Consider the following 19,641-nt stretch of genomic DNA (forward strand, 5'->3'; position numbering starts at 1 on the left):
CATGTTGTGTAGGGCTGTTCCTGGCCCAGTCGTATCAATCAACTGCAATTGACCATGTTCGCTAAGTAATTCACCCGGCACAAAGCCTCCTGCTCAATTAATAAATCAGATAACTTTACCTGGCTTGGCACCTCCTGCCCAATTAATAAATTGACCTGGCACAAATGCCTACTGCCAAATTAGTAAAATTTACTCGCTACCGCCTCCTGCTCAATGAATAAAATTTGCCTGCCGTATGAGTCTCCCAGCAGATTCTTTCCCGCTCCCGTCAAGAGTATGTGATCAGCCTTGGGCGAGGGACTGTACCTCCAAAGGAACTAACAGAGAGCGACGAAAGGTAAAAAGGTGATAAGATTATCAGTCTCCACAGTCCCCAGAGTGGTCCAGCCACTGACTCAGCCCATCTGCTTGGCACTCCATCTGTTGGGATCCTGTTCGTGACGCCAAATGTTAAAGTCGAATCTGAATAAAACTCAGGAGACCAACTTCTTATAGTTACAACAGTTTATTGTGCACCCTCCTGCAGGAGTTGGAGACCCAGTTGTCAAAGGGAAGGCACGTAAGTATTGCCTCCATCCGACAACTGGACCCGCTCCCTCAAGTTACAGCCATTTATTTATACATCGTAAGCCCCATACATTACTGTTGCAAGATGTTATTTGAACTGGTATGCCCCACCAAATCTGTTGGTGCAAAACTTAGTTACTGTCATAAGGTGGTGGCTGTGAACGGACCCAAGTGCAAGACAAAGACACTGAAGTAATAGGGACAGGACTAGGATACAGGGCGATGGCAAGGACATGGACAGGAAAACCAGGAACCTGGAACAGGACTGAACAAGAGAGCTGGGAGCCCGGGCTTGGACTCCGAGCCAGAGACTGGACAAGGACCCAGTACCTGGGTCTTGCCTCTGGCTCGGACCCCAGAACTAGGCAAGGACGAGGCTTGGCAGGCAGGCAGGCAGGATGAGGCAGAAATCTACAGGCTTGAAGCTCGGGGCTCGGCAGGAGGCTGGAGTCGTCCGGCTCGGGGCTCGGCAGGAGGCTGGAGTCGTCCGGCTCGGGGCTCGGCAGGAGGCTGGAGTCGTCCGGCTCGGGGCTCGGCAGGAGGCTGGAGTCGTCCGGCTCGGGGCTCGGCAGGAGGCTGGAGTCGTCCGGCTCGGGGCTCGGCAGGAGGCTGGAGTCGTCCGGCTCGGGGCTCGGCAGGAGGCTGGAGTCGTCCGGCTCGGGGCTCGGCTGGAGACTTGAGGCGAGGCTTGGCAGGCTCCTCCTGGGCAGGGCGTGGATCACCACCTGACAGAGGCAAGGCACAGGAAGGGTCAGAAGCAACCCCAGGTAATGGCAAGACGGCCTAGCTTACCTGGGCAGAGGCAATGGACAGGAAAGGAGCTAGGTACAGGGTGGATCCAGGTCCAGACAGCAAGACAAGGCAAGGCTACTGGCAAAGCAAGGCAAGACAGAACTTCAGGCGAGGCGAGAGTTACCGGCAAGACAAGGCAGGGCTTCAGGTGAGGAAACATAAGGCAGAGGAAGGGATCCAAGGAGTAAGGACAAGAACAATCCAGCCGCCATGCCCTGGTCTCTGGAGGTATTTATGCAGCCAGCCCCAACTAGCATCAGGTGACTCAATTAGAGCTCAACAAGACAGAAACAGGGTAGACAGGAAAACCTGGAGCACGGGTCGATGGACTGGACTGTGAACCGGAATATGGACTTCACAGACCGGACTATGACAGTTACAGGTAAGAGAGTCTGTTAGATCAAGGCTTAATTACAGATGGATGTGCTGTCCAGTCCTTATCAGTTATTCCCTTTGCTCAACCTTGACTTAATTACAGATGGATGTTCCTTCCTGTCCTTATCGGTGAGCCCTCCTACCCCACTCAAACGAGGGTACAATGTTATCAAACTCTCAGTGTCTCTGTACAAGCTGGGGAGAACTGGTAATGAGCCTGTCTTAGCTGGCTGCTGAAGGCAGAGTTTACTTCAGTTCAATAATTCCTATTCAATCCCAATTATTCTTTTAGCCAGAGGTTACATAGGTTCAAAATGATTTTTTAATATTCTTAATTCCTTAGTGCTTGAGTCACAGGAGCGGGCAATTGGTGCTGTTGTGCTTGAGTCCTTGGAGGAGCTGCTGCTGTACTTGAGCCAATCAGTGCTGTCTGGGTTGAATTGTTATGTGAGCCAATTGGTGTTATCGTTGTTGAGTCATTGGAGGATCCAATTGCAATAGCCATACTGAAATTAGTTGACAAGCCAATCAGAGCTGACACTGGTGTCAATCAATGGGCCAGTCGGAGCTGTGGAATCCGAATCGTGATGAGCCCATCGGTGTTGTGCGACAAAGATGTTGGTCTGAAGTGCAATGATATGGCAGCCGAGAAAGTCACTGAGTAGTTATCCTTATGTGGTCCAATCAGTAGGGTTATTGGGTAGGGGCCAACGAGTGGGATTATTGAATATGAGCCAATCAGTGATGATGTTGCAGGTCAGCCAATGGACGAGGGCAGTCCGCTGGAGCCAACAGCTGATATTGTTGCTGAAGGACCACCCATGGGTGAAAGGTGAGAGCTGGAGAGGATCCCTTCACTATGTCACAGGGGATGAGCCAATCACTAGCGAGACAGGCCCAATGGGGCCACAGGTGAAGCTTATCACAGGGGTGAAATAGGTTGGGCTGCACAATGACATCAATTCTCTGGAGCCAATCACCATTGCCGTGGGCAGAACCCAAGAACCAATTGCAGGAGCTGTTGCTGCAGAACCTGTTGGAGGTGAGCCCTGGGAGTAATGACAGTGAAGTGCTTGGTCAGTGAAGATGATGATGATTTTATCGTCCTGGAGCCAATCACAGAGACCGGTGTGGAAGGATTGGTTGATGATATCAATGTCCCGGAGCCAATCAGGGAAATTGATTTGTCCAGATCTGTTGATGACATTATCATCCTTGAAACAATTCCACCAGCTTGTCTGAATGATCTGGGGTTAGGGGAGTAATGGAGGGGGAGGAAGCAGAGGGATCCCCATCTGAGCCAGTCCCATCTGTCTGCATTTAGCCCACAGCCCTCTAAATCTTTCCTATCCATCTACCTGTCCGAGAGTTTTAAACATTAATTATGTATCTGCCTCAGGCACTTCCCCTGGCAGCCTATACCATGTATGGACTGCCATCTGGGTTAATAATTTTCCTCTCAGGTCCCAACTAAATCTTTCCCCTCTCATCTGAAACCTGTGCCCTCTAGTTCTTGCTTCCCTAAAGAGGAAAAAGACTGTGTGCATTCACCCTATCTGTGCGTCTCATGGTTTTGTAAACCTGTATAAGGTCACCCCTCATTCTCCAAGGAACGAAGTACCAACCTGCCCAATCTCTCTCCATAACTAAGTCCCTTAACAGCTGACTACAGTCTTGTGACTCTCCTCTGCTCTTTTTCCAGCTTAATGGCATCTTTCTGAGTCAGGTAATAGAGAGTACCCCGGTGGCTGTGCCCCTTGACAATAGGTACTCCTGTTTGAGTACTGTTGGGGGGGACAGCTTACCCGGGGGAAGCGACAGTGGCCGTGCCTCTGGCACAGAGTCCGGCCCTGTAGCTCAGAAGGGTAGGGAAAGGAAGAGGAGGGCAGTTGTGATAGTGGACTCGATAGTAAGGGGGTCAGACAGGCGATTCTGTGGACGCAGTCCAGAGACCCGGATGGTAGTTTGCCTCCCTGGTGCCAGGGTCCGGGATATTTCTGATCGTGTTCAAGATATCCTGACGTGGGAGGGTGAGGAGCCAGAGGTCGTGGTACATATAGGTACCAATGACATAGGTAGGAAAAGGGAAGAGGTCCTGAAAGGAGAATAAAGGGAGCTAAGAAGGGAGTTGAGAAAAAGGACCGCAAAGGTAGTAATCTCGGGATTACTGCCTGTGCCACGCGACAGTGAGAGTAGGAATGCGATGAGGTGGAGGATAAATGCGTGGCTGAGGGATTGGAGCAGGAGGCAGGGATTCAAGTTTTTGGATCATTGGGACCTCTTTTGGTGCAGGCGTGACCTGTACAAAATGGACGGGTTACACTTGAATCCTAGGGGGACCAATATCCTGGCAGGGAGATTAGCGAGGGCTACTGAGGTGACTTTAAACTAGAATGGTTGGGGGGTGGGAATCAAATTAAAGAAGCTAGGCGAGAGGAGGTTAGTTCACAACAGGGGGATGGGAACCAGTGCAGAGAGACAGAGGGGTGTAAAGTGAGGGTAGAAGCAAAAAGTAGTAAGGTGAAAAGTAAAAGTGGCAGGCCGACAAACCCAGGGCAAGCATCAAAAAGGGCCACTTTTCAACATAATTGTATAAGGGCTAAGAGAGTTGTAAAAGCGCGCCTGAAGGCTTTGTGTGTCAATGCAAGGAGCATTTGTAACAAGGTGGATGAATTGAAAGTGCAGATTATTATTAATGATTATGATATAGTTGGGATCACGGAGACATGGCTCCAGGGTGACCAAGGATGGGAGCTCAATGTTTGCGGATATTCAATATTCAGGAGGGATAGACATGAAAGAAAAGGAGGTGGGGTGGCGTTGCTGGTTAAAGATGAGATTAACGCAATAGAAAGGAAGGACATAAACCGGGAAGATGTGGAATCGATATGGGTAGAGCTGCATAACACTAAGGGGCAGAAGACGCTGTTGGGAGTTGTGTACAGGCCACCTAACAGTAGTAGTGAGGTCAGAGATGGTATTAAACAGGAATTAGAAATGTGTGCAATAAAGGAACAGCAGTTATAATGGGTGACTTCAATCTACATGTAGATTGGGTGAACCAAATGGGTAAAGGTGCTGAGGAAGAGGATTTCTTGGAATGTATGCTGGATAGTTTTTTGAACCAACATGTCGAGGAACCAACTGGAGAGCAGGCTATTCTAGACTGGGTTTTGAGCAATGAGGAAGGGTTAATTAGCAATCTTGTCGTGAGAGGCCCCTTGGGTAAGAGTGACCATAATATGGTGGAATTCTTCATTAAGATGGAGAGTGACATAGTTAATTCAGAAACAAAGGTTCTGAACTTAAAGAGGGGTAACTTTGAAGGTATGAGACGTGAATTAGCTAAGATAGACTGGCAAATGACACTTAAAGGATTGACGGTGGATACGCAATGGCAAGCATTTAAGGATTGCATGGATGAACTACAACAATTTATGTTCCTGGCAGGGAACATAAAAACTGACTGTAAAAGCTTTTATAGATATGTAAAAAGGAAAAGACTGGTAAAGACAAATGTAGGTCCCCTACAGACAGAAACAGGTGAATTGATTATGGGGAGCAAGGACATGACAGACCAATTGAATAATTACTTTGGTTCTGTCTTCACTAAGGAGGACATAAATAATCTTCCAGAAATAGTAGGGGACAGAGGGTCCAGTGAGATGGAGGAACTGAGGGAAATACATGTTAGTAGGGAAGTGGTGTTGGGTAAATTGAAGGGATTAAAGGTAGATAAATCCCCAGGGACAGATGGTCTGCATCCCAGAGTGCTTAAGGAAGTAGCCCAAGAAATAGTGGAAGCATTAGTGATAATTTTTCAAAACTCTTTAGATTCTGCACTAGTTCCTGAGGATTGGAGGGTGGCTAATGTAACCCCACTTTTTAAAAAAGGAGGGAGAGAGAAACCAGGGAATTATAGACCGGTTAGCCTAACGTCGGTGGTGGGGAAACTGCTGGAGTCAGTTATCAAAGATGTGATAACAGCACATTTGGAAAGCGGTGAAATCATCGGACAAAGTCAGCATGGATTTGTGAAAGGAAAATCATGTCTGACGAATCTCATAGAATTTTTTGAGGATGTAACTAGTACAGTGGATAGGGGAGAACCAGTGGATGTGGTATATTTGGATTTTCAAAAGGCTTTTGACAAGGTCCCACACAGGAGATTAGTGTGCAAACTTAAAGCACACGGTATTGGGGGTAAGGTATTGATGTGGACAGAGAATTGGTTAGCAGACAGGAAGCAAAGAGTGGGAATAAACGGGACCTTTTCAGAGTGGCAGGCAGTGACTAGTGGGGTACCGCAAGGCTCAGTGCTGGGACCCCAGTTGTTTACAATATATATTAATGACTTGGATGAGGGAATTAAATGCAGCATCTCCAAGTTTGCGGATGACACGAAGCTGGGCGGCAGTGTTAGCTGTGAGGAGGATGCTAAGAGGATGCAGGGTGACTTGGATAGGTTGGGTGAGTGGGCAACTTCATGGCAGATGCAATTTAATGTGGATAAATGTGAAGTTATCCACTTTGGTGGCAAAAATAGGAAAACAGGTTATTATCTGAATGGTGGCCGATTAGGAAAAGGGGAGGTGCAACGAGACCTGGGTGTCATTATACACCAGTCATTGAAAGTGGGCATGCAGGTACAGCAGGCGGTGAAAAAGGCGAATGATATGCTGGCATTTATAGCGAGAGGATTCGAGTACAGGAGCAGGGAGGTACTACTGCAGTTGTACAAGGCCTTGGTGAGACCACACCTGGAGTATTGTGTGCAGTTTTGGTCCCCTAATCTGAGGAAAGACATCCTTGCCATAGAGGGAGTACAAAGAAGGTTCACCAGATTGATTCCTGGGATGGCAGGACTTTCATATGAAGAAAGACTGGATGAACTGGGCTTGTACTCGTTGGAATTTAGAAGATTGAGGGGGGATCTGATTGAAACGTATAAAATCCTAAAGGGATTGGACAGGCTAGATGCAGGAAGATTGTTCCCGATGTTGGGGAAGTCCAGAATGAGGGGTCACAGTTTGAGGATAAAGGGGATGCCTTTTAGGACCGAGATTAGGAAAAACTTCTTCACACAGGGAGTGGTGAATCTGTGGAATTCTCTGCCACAGGAAACAGTTGAGGCCAGTTCATTGGCTATATTTAAGAGAGAGTTAGATATGGCCCTTGTGGCTACGGGGATCAGGGGGTATGGAGGGAAGGCTGGTGCAGGGTTCTGAGTTGGATGATCAGCCATGATCATAATAAATGGCGGTGCAGGCTCGAAGGGCCAAATGGCCTACTCCTGCACCTATTTTCTATGTTTCTGACAGCAAAGTGATCAAACCTGAACACAATACTCCAGAGCTAGCTTCAGTAATGTCTTCTTCAATTAGACCAGTAGACATAGGAGCAGAATTAGGCTGTTCAGTCCATCGAGTCTGCTCTGCCATTCCACAATGGCTGATTGAATACCCCTCTCAACCCCATTCTCCTGCCTTCTCTCTGTAACCTTTGAAGCTCAGACAAATCAAAAACCTATCAACCTTTGCTTTAAATGTACTCGATGATGGCATCCACAGCGATCCATGGCAATGAATTCCACATATTCAGCATCTCTGGCTGAAGAAATTCCTCTTCATCTCTGTTCTAAATGTTTCAGAAAGGACAGGGAGGGAGGCAAAAGAGGTTGGAGCATGGCACTGTTGATCAGAGATGGTGTCACAGCTGCAGAAAAGGTGAACATCATGGAGGGATTGTCTGCAGAGTCTCTGTGGGTGGAGGTTAGGAACAGGAAGGAGTCAATAACTTTACTGTGTGTTTTTTTATAGGCCACCCAATAGTAACAGGGATATCGAGGAGCAGATAGGGAAACAGATCCTGGAAAGGTGTAATAATAACAGTTGTCGTGATGGGAGATTTTAATTTCCCAAATATCCATTAGCATCTCCCTAGAGCAAGGGGTTTAGATGGGGTGGAGTTTGTTAGGTGTGTTCAGGAAGGTTTCTTGACACAATATGTAGATAAGCCTACAAGAGGAGCGACTGTACTTGATTTGGTATTGGGAAATGAACCTGGTCAGGTGTCAGACCTCTCAGTGGGAGACCATTTTGGAGATAGTGATCATAATTCTATCTCCTTTACAATAGCATTGGAGAGAGATAGGAACAGACAAGCTAGAAAAGCATTTAATTGGAGTAAGGGGAATTATGAGGCTATCACACAGGAAACTGGAAGTTTAAATTGGGAACAGATGTTCTCAGGGAAAAGTACGGAAGAAATGTGGCAAATGTTCAGGGGATAATTGTGTGGAGTTCTGCAAAGGTACGTTCCAATGAGACAGGGAAGTTATGGTAGGGTACAGGAACCGTGGTGTACAAAGGCTGTAATAAACCTCATCAAGAAGAAAAGCTTACAAAAGTTTCAGAGAACTAGGTAATGTAAGAGATGTAGAAGATTGTAAGGCTAACAGGAAGGAGCTTAAAAAGGAAATTAGGACAGCCAGAAGGGGTTATGAGAAGGCTTTGGCGGGCAGGATTAAGGAAAACCCCAAGGCATTCTACAAGTATGTGAAGAGCAAGAGGATAAGATGTGAGAGGATAAGACGTGAAAGGATAGGACCTATCAAGTGTGACAGTGGGAAAGTGTGTATGGAACCTCAGGAAACAGCAGAGGTACTTAATGAATACTTTACTTCAGTATTCACTGGGGAAAAGGATCTTGGTGATTGTAGTGATGACTTGCAATGGACTGAAAAGCTTGAGTGTGTAGATATTAAGAAAGAGGATGTGCTGGAGGTCTTGGAAAGCATTAAGTTGGATAAGTCACCGGGACTGGATCAGATGTACCCCAGGCTACTGTGGGAGGCGAGGGAGGAGATTGCTGAGCCTCTGGCGGTGATCTTTGAATCATCAATGGGGATGGGAGAGGTTCCGGATGATTGGAGGGTTGTGGATGTTGTTCCTTTATTCAAGAAAGGGAGTAGAGATAGCCCAGGAAATTATAGACCAGTGAGTCTTACTTCAGTGGTTGATAAGTTGATGGAGAAGATCCTGAGGGGCAGGATTTATGAACATTTAGAGAGGTATAATATGATTAGGAATAATCAGCTAGCCATTCATTGATTCAATTTAAAATTGTACATCGTTATCATTTGACAAAAGAGAGACTTTCTAAGATCTTTTCTAATGTTGATAGTCATTGTGATAGATGTAAAACTGAGATAGCTCCACTGACACATACGTTTTGGTCTTGTTCTATATTGGAACAGTTCTGGAAGTCAGTTTTCTCAACAATTTCTAAAGCACTTAAAATTAATTTACAAACTAATTAATTAACTGTGCTTTTTGGAATAGTTCCTCAAAATATTCATGGTATTTCTGTGTCTGACCAACATGTTATTGCATTTGTCACATTGATAGCCATTTTGTTGAAGTGGAAGGATACATCAGCTCCCACTTTGTCACAATGGTTCTCTCAAGCGATGCTATGTCTTAGTTTAGAGAAAATTAGAAGTCGAACCTTTGAACCTTTATTTGATTTTGAGAAAACATGGGGCTCATTTGCTCATTATTATCATTTGAGTTAATTGATATAATTTTTCCACGATCTAATTGTAAATTTTTTAGAATATTTTCTTTTCTTGCTGGTGGTTTGATGGTTATTTGTATGATGCATGACTCCGGGGTTGTACACCTAATGGGTTCTTTTTTTCTCTCTCTCACTTTTCTGCTTAGTAGGTTTTTTTTGTTATCACAAAATTTTTTTTCAATCTTTAAGATAATGTTTTTTTTTGAGGCATTGTAAGTGTCGTTACTTCAATGTACTCATGTTATTTTTCCTGTATAATACAATAATAAAAAGATTTGAAAAGAAAGAAATAGTCAGCATGGCTCTGTCAAGGGCAGGTCGTGCCTTACGAGCCTGATTGAATTTTTTGAGGATGTGACTAAACACATTGGTGAAGGAAGAGCAGTAGATGTAGTGTATATGGATTTCAGCAAGGCATTTGATAAGGTACCCCATGAAAGGCTTATTGAGAAAGTGAGGAGTCATGGGATCCAAGGGGACATTGCTTTGTGGATCCAGAACTGGCTTGCCCACAGAAGGCAAAGAGTGGTTGTAGACGGGTCATATTCTGCATGGAGGTCGGTTACCAGTGGTGTGCCTCAGGGATCTGTTCTGGGACCCTTACTCTTCGTGATTTTTTATAAATGGCCCGGATGAGGAAGTGGAGGGATGGGTTAGTAGGTTAGCTGATGACACAAAGGCTGGAGGTGTTGTGAATAGTGTGGAGGGCTGTCAGAGTTTACAACGGGACATTGATAGGATGCAATACTGGGCTGAGAAGTGGCAGATGGAGTTCAACTCAGAACAATAGTCCCCCATGCTCAACCTTTTGCTTCCTAATTTTGTCTGAGTTCTGAACAACATGTCTCCAGAACCACTCCACTATCTGTTCTGGCATCCTGATTCCCATCCCCCTGCAACTCTAGTCTAAACTCTCCCATGCAGTATGACCAAACCTTTCTGTTGGGATATTTGTCCCCCTCCAGGTTAGGTACAAACTGTCCATTTGTTTTAGATCTCACCTTCCCTGGCAAAAAGCACAATGATCCCAAAAATCTGAAGCCCTCCTTCCAACACCAACTCCTTAGTCACATGTTAAACTCTATGATCTTCCTATTTCTGGCCTCACCAACACAGGGCATGGGAAGCAATCCTGAGATCACAACCCTGGAGGACCTGTCTTTCAACTTTGCACCTGACATCCTGAGCTCACTTTGGCAAACCTCGTCCCTCTTCCTACATATGTATGTCATTTGGATCGATATGGACCATGACCTCTGGCTGCTCACCCTCCCACTTAAGAACGTTGAGAACTCTACCTGAGATGCCTTGGATTCTGGCATCAAGAAGGCAACATACCATCCTGGGATCCTGTTCTCATCCACAGAGCCTCTTTTCTGTTCCCTAACTAAAGAATCTTTAACCACAGCTCACCGCTTGTCCACCCTTTCCTTCTGAGCCACAGAGCCAGAGTCAGCGCTGGAGACCTCATTGCTGTGACTTTCCTCTGCTCGGTCATCCCTCCAACAGTATCCAAAGTGAATTACTTGTTTTTGAGGGAGATGGCCACAGGGATACTCTGCATTGGCTGTTCACCCTCCTGACTGTCACCCAGTTTCCTGTATCGTTTTACTTTGGGTGTAACTACCTCTCTATACACCCTGTCAGCCTCCCGAATGATCCAGAGTTCATCCATTTCCCCAGCTCCGACTCCTTTATGTTGATTGTTCAAAGCTGCAGCTGGATGCACTTCTTGCCGTTGCTGTTCTGCCATCATCTCTGCCAGTGTTCCCTTCCAATCAACTTTGGCCAGGTCCTCTCTCATGCTTCTGTAATTCTCTTTACTCCACTGTAATACTGATGCACCTGACTTTATCTTCTCCTTCTCAAACTGCAAGATGATTTCTATGATATTATGTTGACTGCCTCTTAAGGGTCCCTTTGCTTTATGCTCCCTAATCAAATTGGGTTCATTACACAACACTCAATCCAGAAATGCTTTTTTCCTGGTGAGCTCAGCCATAGGTGCTCTATAAAGCCACTTCGTAGGTATGTTACAACTTCTCTTTGTTGGGATCCAGCACCAACCTGATTTTCCCAATATACTTGCATGTTGAAATATGCCATCACGATCATAATATTGCCCTTAATGCATGCCTTTTCTATTACCTGTTGAAATTTCTAACCCACATCCTGCCTACTGTTCGGTGGCCTGCACACGACTTCCAACAGTGTCTTTTTTCACCTTGCAGTTTATTTAATTCTACCCACAAGGATTCAACATCTTCCGTTCCTCTGTCACCTCTTTGTAAGGATTTGATTTGATTTTTTTTTAACCAATAGAGCCTCCCCACCTTCATAGCCCCTTGTGGCTCTCCTAATTTCCTTTTTAAGCTCCTTCCTGTTAGCCTTATAATCTTCTACATCCCTTAGATTACCTAGCTCTCTGAACCTTTCATAAGCTTTTCTTTTTTTCTTACAAATATAAGAAACACAGACATAACCAACTGGGCAAACAGAAGATTTAAAGGGGACAAAAGAAACAACACAAGGGCCTAGGTACAAGCCAAAAACTTGGCACAAGCCAAATGTTACTTCATTTTAAACCATAATATTTTGGAGCAGAATTCAGCTATTCGGCCCATTAGATGTGCTCCGCCATTCCGTCATGTCTGATTTAATATCCCTCTCAAACGCATCCTCCTCTTTCCTCCCTGTAAACTTTGACACTCTGTTTAATCAAGAACCTATCTACTTTTGCCTTAAAAATACCCAATGACTTGGCCTGCACAGTCACAATGAATTCCACAGATTCACCAACTCTGGCTGAAGAAACCTAAGAATGCAGAACCTCTCATGGTTCCAGACCCATCCAACGCAATCAGGAAATCTCACCAAATCTTCCTCTACGATTTGTAGAGTTAAGAGCCTCTTTCCATCAGGAAAGCTCACCAACACTTCTACTTTCTGAGGGGGCTAAAGAGAGCTGGATTTTGCACATCTGTTCTCACATCCTTCTGCAAGTGCACAGTAGAGAGCATCCAAACATGCTCCATCGCTGTTTGGGACAGAAACTGCACTGCGGTGTACTGGAGGACTCTGTAATGGGTAGTCAAAACAGCCTATGGCATCACTGGCACCAGCCTACCTGCCACCAAGGACATAGATACAGAGAGGCACTGGAAAAGTGCCAGTAACATCATGAAAGATTCTACCAGTTACCTTCCCCAAGCAGCAAGGTTAATTAACACCTGCACCTACTAACCCACCCCTCCATACCCTCAACCACCACTGCTTTATCATTTCCTGTCTGTCACCTTATGTACAGACATCCCCGTCCCTGGCTTCACTTTCTGAACATACAATCAATCTATGTATATAAACTATCTTATCTACTTATTTTCATTGTGTTTTCTTATTATTGGGTTCGTTATCTTATTGTGTTTTATTTTGTGCTGCATTGAATGAGTAATAACAATTATTTTGTTCTCCTTTACACTTTTGCACTGGAAATGACATTTTAATATCCTCAATCTTGAATCTCCAGTCTGGCAGCTTTCTCCACATACCCACCACCTTCTGTGTGGGAAACGTATCCCTCAGGTCCCCTTTAAATCTTTCCCCTATCATCTTGAACCTGTGCCCTCCAGTCTCAGACTCCCCTATCCTGGGGAAAAGACTGTGACCACCCACCTTATCTCAGTCCCTCATAATTTTACAAATATCCATGAGGTCACCACTCAGCTTCCAGAATTCCAGGGGAAACGGTCTCAGTCTGTCCAGCATCTTGTTATAAACCAGCCTCCACCCTGACACAGTTACATTTTGTGAATCTGTTTTGCCCCCTCTCCAGCTTATCAGATGCTTTCTGTAGCAAGGAGACCAGACTGCACACAATCCTCTCAACATGGTCTCATTTGCCATCTGTGACATAAGACCAGAAAACAAAGGAGGAGAACTTGGATATTCAGCCATCGAGTCTGCTCCACCATTCTATCATGGCTGATTTATTATCCTCCTTATCTGCAACATGACACCCGAAGTCCTGTAGTCAGTTGGCAAATTGATTGCCTTGCTCACCTGGATCTCAAGAGGTCAGATTTTCCAACACTTCTGACCCTGATTTCCAATTACAGCAAACACTCTCACCTGGTGGTGTCTTAGCACAATGACATATCCCCTGTGGACAACATCCCCACCTAGTGGTGTCCATCCACAATGACATGTCCTCTGTGGACAACATCCCCACCTACTGGTGTCCTAGCACAATGACATGTCCCCTGTGGAATACACCCCCACCTAGTGGTATCCTAGCACAATGACATGTCCCCTATGGACAACACCCCCACCTAGTGGGGTCCTAGCACAATGACTTGTCCCCTGTGGACAACATCCCCACCTAGTGGGGTCCTAGCACAATGACTTGTCCCCTGTGGAATACACCCCCACCTAGTGGTATCCTAGCACAATAACATGTCCCCTATGGACAACACCCCCACCTAGTGGTGTCCTAGCACAATGACATGTCCCCTGTGGAATACACCCCCACCTAGTGGTATCCTAGCACAATAACATGTCCCCTATGGACAACACCCCCACCCAGTGGTGTCCTAGCACAATGACTTGTCCCCTGTGGACAACATCCCCACCTAGTGGGGTCCTAGCACAATGACTTGTCCCCTGTGGACAACACCCACACCTGGTGGTGTCCTAGCACAATGACATGTCCCCTGTGGAATACACAAGGGGATGGACACAGTTTGTGAAAGTGAGGCAAATCAGCAGCGAGGTCATGCACCCGATAGAGATTACAGAGGAAGAGCTGTTTGCACACATTAGACATGTGGAAGGTGTTTGATGATCAATTGCACAGAGTACAGAAAAGCTGTGTTCCTCTTAGAGGGAAGGATGGGGATGGGATAGAAAGATAAGAGAGTCCTGGAAGTCCAAGGAAGTGATAAAGTTAAGTGATAAGGTAACTTGGACCAGGTAAGAGTAAGAGTTTGGCATGGAATAGAAGGGTCAAGATGGCCTGTTTCTGTGCTGTAATTGTTATATGGTTATAGATGGTTTTTTAATCAAGAAGAAAAAGGAAATGTATGTAAAGCTTCGGAAGTCAGGATCAAATGAAACACATGAGGAGGGCTGTGGATGTTGTCTACATGGAGTTTAGTCAGGTGTTTGAAAAAGCCCCTCATGGGAGGCTACTCCGGAAGATTAAGATGCATGGGATCTGCGGCAAATTGACTGCTTGGACTCAGAACTGGGTTGCGCAAAGAGGACAGAGGGCAGTGGTTGAAGGGACTTACTCACACTGGAGGTCTGTAATTCGTGGAGTTCTGCAAAGTCTGTGTTGGGAACTCTGATGTTTGTAATGTATATAAATGACCTGGATGAAAATGTAGGTGGGTGGCTTAGTAAATTTATGGATAACAGCAAGATTGGTGCAGTTGTGGACAGCATAGAAGACTGGCAAAGAACACAGCACAATATCGATCAGTATCTATATGGACCACAACTCTGGCTGCTTACCCTCCCACGTAAAAATGTTGAGAACTCTGTCTGAGATGCCTTGGATTCCGGCACCTGGGATGCCACATACCATCCCGGAATCTCGTTCTCATCCACAGAACTACCTTTCTGTTTGCCTAACTAATGAATCCCCTTGAACCACAGCTTGCCTCTTGTCCCCCCGCTTTCCTTCTGAGCCACAGAGCCTGGAGACTGGACTGCTGTGACTTTTCTCTGCCATGCCATCCTCCCCAACAGTGTCCAAAGTGAATTACCTGTTGTTGAGGGGGATGGCCACAGGGGTACTCTGCATTGGCTGTTCACCCTCCTGACTTTCACCCAGTTTCCTGTGTTGTTTTATCTTGGGTGTAACAACCTCTCCATACACCCTGTCTATCACCCCCTCAGCCTCCCGAATTATCCAGAGTTCATCCAGTTCCAGCTCCAACTCCTTAACATGGAGTGTTAGAAGCTGCAGCTGGATGCACTTCTCACAGTTACAGTTGTCAGGGACATTGGACGACTCCTTGCTTAACCACATACTGCAAGAGAACCATCCAAATATCCTGCCTGTTATCCTGACTGCTCTATGCTTCTGTTGGTTTTTTAAAAAGCTTCCCAATCCTCTAACTTCCCATTAATTTTTGCTATATTATACATCCTCTCTTGCTTTATGCTGTCGCTGACTTCTTTTGACAGCCATGGTTTCCTCACCCTCCCTTTAGAATATTTCTTCATCTCTGGGATGTATCGATTCTGCACATTCCCAATTACCCTGGAAATTCCAGCCATTGCTGTTCTGCTATCATCTCTGCCAATATCCCCCTCCAATCAACTTTGGCCAGCTCCTCTCTCATGCCCCTGTAATTCCCTTTACTCCACTGTAATAATGATGCATCTGACTTCATCTTCTCCTCAAACAGCAGGGTGAATTGCATCATATGGTGATGACTATCTCCGAAGGGGTCCTTTGCTTTCTGCTCCCGAATCAAATCTGGTTCATCATACAACACCCAATCCAGAGTTGCTTTTCTCTTAGTGGGCTCAACGACAAGCTGCTCGGAAAAGCCATCTTGTAGATATTCTACAAATTCCCTTTGGTGGGATCCAGCAACTTGATTTTCCCAATCTACCTGCATATTGAAATACATCATCACTATCGTAATATTGTCCTTATTACATGCCTTTTCTATTACCTGTTGAAATTTCTATCCCACATCCTGTCCACTGTTCGGCAGCCTGTACATAACCCCCAACAGAGTCTTTTTACCTTGCAGGTCCTTAACTCTACCCACAAGATTCAACATTTTCCATTCCTATGTCACCTGTCTCAAAGGCTTTGATTTCAGATTTTTACCAACAGAGCCTCCCCTACCCCTCTGCCTACCAGCCTGTCGTTTTGATAAAATGTATTTCCTTGACTGTTCAAATGTTCAAAGGTCAAATTTAACGTCAGAGAAATGTATGCAATATACATCCTGAAATGCTTTTTCTTGACAAACATCCACGGAAACTGAGAATGCCCCAAAGAATGAACAACAGTTATACGTGAGAACCCCAAAGTCCCCACCAGCTCCCCCCTCCCGCGTGTAAGCGTCAGCAAGCAACAATCCCCCCTCCCCCCACCACAAAAAAAAGGGCATCGGTACCATCACCGAGCCCAAGCGTGTGCTAAGCAACAGCAAAGACACAGACCAAAGTTGCCCCAAAGGTTTTGCATTTCATCCGACATTCGACAAACCAAAAGTTCTCTCTCTCCCTGGCAAGGGAGAGGGAGGTGTCCCCCATATTCACAGCGAGCGGGAGACATAACAACAACCCGCTGGTTTATGATGTTAGAAGTCCGTTTTGTCACCTTTTTCGAGCTTGATGTCCGAAGATCACAAAGAACTCGGGTCTTTGGGCCCACAGCGAAAGATTTTCAGGCCTCCCCGACGACACGAGTCTCCTGCCGCGACATCGACCCTCAATCCGCCCGTCTCCAGAGCCCCGAGATCTTAGGCTTCCAAACACGATCGAGATTCTCAGGTCAAACATTTGGCATGTGGAAAAATGGCCAATCGTGGAACCCCGAGAAGGGGTCCCATTCCCCCAAAGAAAGGAACCTGCGTGTAACTCCTGGTCAGGGTCTTCAAAAGAACCCCGAAAGGGAAAAATAAAGATATTGAAGGTAGAAATAGAGCTGTTTTCGAAGATGTAGGCAAAGGAGTTGCCATTAGGTGCCATCATTCCTGCTAAGCTCCGCCTTCTGGTAGTTCACCTCCCAACTATGATCTTCTTTCAGCCACGACTCCATGATAACCACAACGTCACACCTAACAATCTCTGACTGTGCAACAAGATCATCTTCCTTATTCCATATACTGCGTGCATTGAAATAGAACACCTTTCATCACATATTCATCACCCTTTTCAATTTGGTCCCCTTGCTACACTTTAACTCATCCCACCAACTGCAATTTTGCCCTGTTATCTACCTGTCCTTCCGCACAGCCTCACTGCACACAGCATCGGGTTGTATACCAACTGTCCCACCCCTAGCCCTTTCATTCCAATTCCCATCTCCCTGCCAAATTAGTTTAAACTCTCCCCAACAGCTCTGGCAAACCAGCCCACAAGTATATTGGTCCCCTTCAATTTAGAGTGGGAGGGTGAACCCTCTGATCCCAAAAATGATGGGATAAAAATGAGGCAAGAGAGGTGGTTTCATACCATCTCCAAGACTCAGTCGACTCGTGGAGAGGAATGGTCATGGCTATTGGGTTAGTACCGAGAGGTGGATGGGACACAGAGGGACTGACCTGAGGAACATCAGTTCGATTTCAGTCAGGATCTGCTTTTGAGCTTGTATCGTGGACTGGTCACTCACGGCTACATCACTGGCTCACGCGGTGAAAGCCTGCGCTCACCTAGATGCCATGGTTTCAGCAGTCTCGTCCCTCTGGGAGAAGAAAGAGAAAATAAATTAAATACAACTGGATAATGACAGGACCATTTACACTTAGCCACAGACTTACCTGCATGAGAACCTGTGCACACCTTCTTCAGTACCCTGTCCACCTGTGTCGCCACTTTCAGGGAACTCTGTACTTCTATCACTTGTTCTCTCTGTTCTGTAACTCTCCCTGGGCCCTGTCATTCACTCTGTATGTTTTGTTCTGGTTTAACTTCCCAAAATCTACCACATCGTACTTGTTGAGTTCAGTTCCACCTGCCATTCCCTGGCTACTTTCCCAGCTGGTCTCCAATCCATTGTAAGCTAAGAAAACCCTCACTATCACCACACACCAATTATGGTGTCATCCACAACCTCATGAAATGTTCGACCTACATTCTCCGAATCATTAACACACTTGACCATCTTAATAATTACTACAAGACAAGACCGTTTACACTTCTAGATTGGGACAATTTGGACACTACCTGAGTATTAAAGGCAGCAGATTTCCTGGTCTGCATTTGGACATTGGACACCATCTTCAGACAGGCCCAAGGAGTGCATCTGACATCACTGAAGGGCCTCTGTTGACATCACCTTGGGAGCAGATCCTTAGCAACGGCACAGGATCAATAAACACCGTGGGCCCCAAGCAGCAATTACATATATTGACTGAGTTGACCCCCAAAATCCCAACAACTAAACTATCATCCCTCCCAAATACAATCCTTCTGAACATTGCCTCCTGTAGGAATGGAAAGAATTGGTACATTGTCTCACTGTTGTTGGAGTTCCCTCTCTCAGGTAGTCTCTCCATCTGATCCAGGTTTCTTCCTTCCTCTTCACACAGAAGATGTTGTTCATGAAATGAATTTGAGGCCATGAATAAATCCCAATGATTTTCACACATCGTGTCTACACATGCCTCCAGATCAGCAAACTATCCTCCAGTCAAGCTGAAAGTGGATGTTCTGTCTCTCGTCTCCAAGTGACCAGAGTTTAAATCCTATTGTGATGCTGCATCTCATTGTGATGTTTCTCACTGGTGTCACAATGGCCTTGAGATGTCAGATCTCTCCCTGAGTGACCACACCTCAACATCTCCATATTTAGTACACGCCTTGGTCATTTGGCTGGGTTACAATGACGTGATGAGGGTGAAACGAATAAATGGTTTACTTGCTGCCCCTGGATCTGTCATTACAACAGGATACCACCAGAGTGTTGTCCACAGTGGACTTGTGATTGCGACAGAAGGCCACCAGGTGGCAGTATGGACCACAGGGGAGCAAAGCCAAACCCTTTCTCTCCCCATCCTAATCTTGTAGACATCTATATTTGGAGATACAGTGTGGAATAGGCCCTTCCAGCCCTTTGAGCCGCACCACCAGCGACCGTCAATTTAACCTGAGACTAATCATGGGGCAATTTACAATGACCAGTCCACCTACCAAAGGCTAGGTGTTTGGACTGAGAGAGGAAATTGGGATACCCAGAGAAAATCAAGACATTCCATGGGGAGGACGTACAAATTTCCTACAGACAGCACTGGAATTTGACTCTAATCTTTGACTCTCTGAGCTGTAATAACGTCGCACCATCCGCTATGCTACGTGCTGCCCCATCTCTCCTCATTCTCCTCCACTCCAGGGAATAATGGGTTAACATATTCAACCTTTCCCTTTCAATCAACTCCTCCAGTACTGGCAACATCCTTGTAAAATTTATCTTTCAATCTTATTCACATCTTTCCTATTGGTAGGTGACCAGAACTGCACAAGGTACTCACCAACACCTAAAACAAAATTAGGAAAACATCCCAACTCTTGTACTCAATATTTTGATTAATGAATGCCAAATGGGCAAAAGCTTTCTTTACAACCCTATCTATTTATGATGCC

The 19,641-nt window shown here is 45.8% G+C and overlaps 1 long non-coding RNA gene across 1 annotated transcript in view; it reads right to left on the bottom strand.

The window, feature by feature from the left end:
* Positions 1-515: 515 nt before the first annotated feature.
* Positions 516-19,641, bottom strand: part of LOC140191724 (uncharacterized) — a 41,275-nt gene continuing 22,149 nt past the window's right edge. Inside the window, exons 2-4 of the long non-coding RNA XR_011883893.1 lie at positions 17,604-17,743; positions 16,658-16,931; positions 516-1,292 (exon numbers count right to left, since the gene is read on the bottom strand). This is a non-coding gene — a long non-coding RNA (uncharacterized lncRNA). The remainder of the gene's footprint in view (positions 1,293-16,657; positions 16,932-17,603; positions 17,744-19,641) is intronic.

The sequence above is a fragment of the Mobula birostris genome, chromosome X, assembly GCF_030028105.1.
Source record: "Mobula birostris isolate sMobBir1 chromosome X, sMobBir1.hap1, whole genome shotgun sequence".
In the NCBI taxonomy this organism is placed as follows: Eukaryota; Metazoa; Chordata; class Chondrichthyes; order Myliobatiformes; family Myliobatidae; genus Mobula; species Mobula birostris.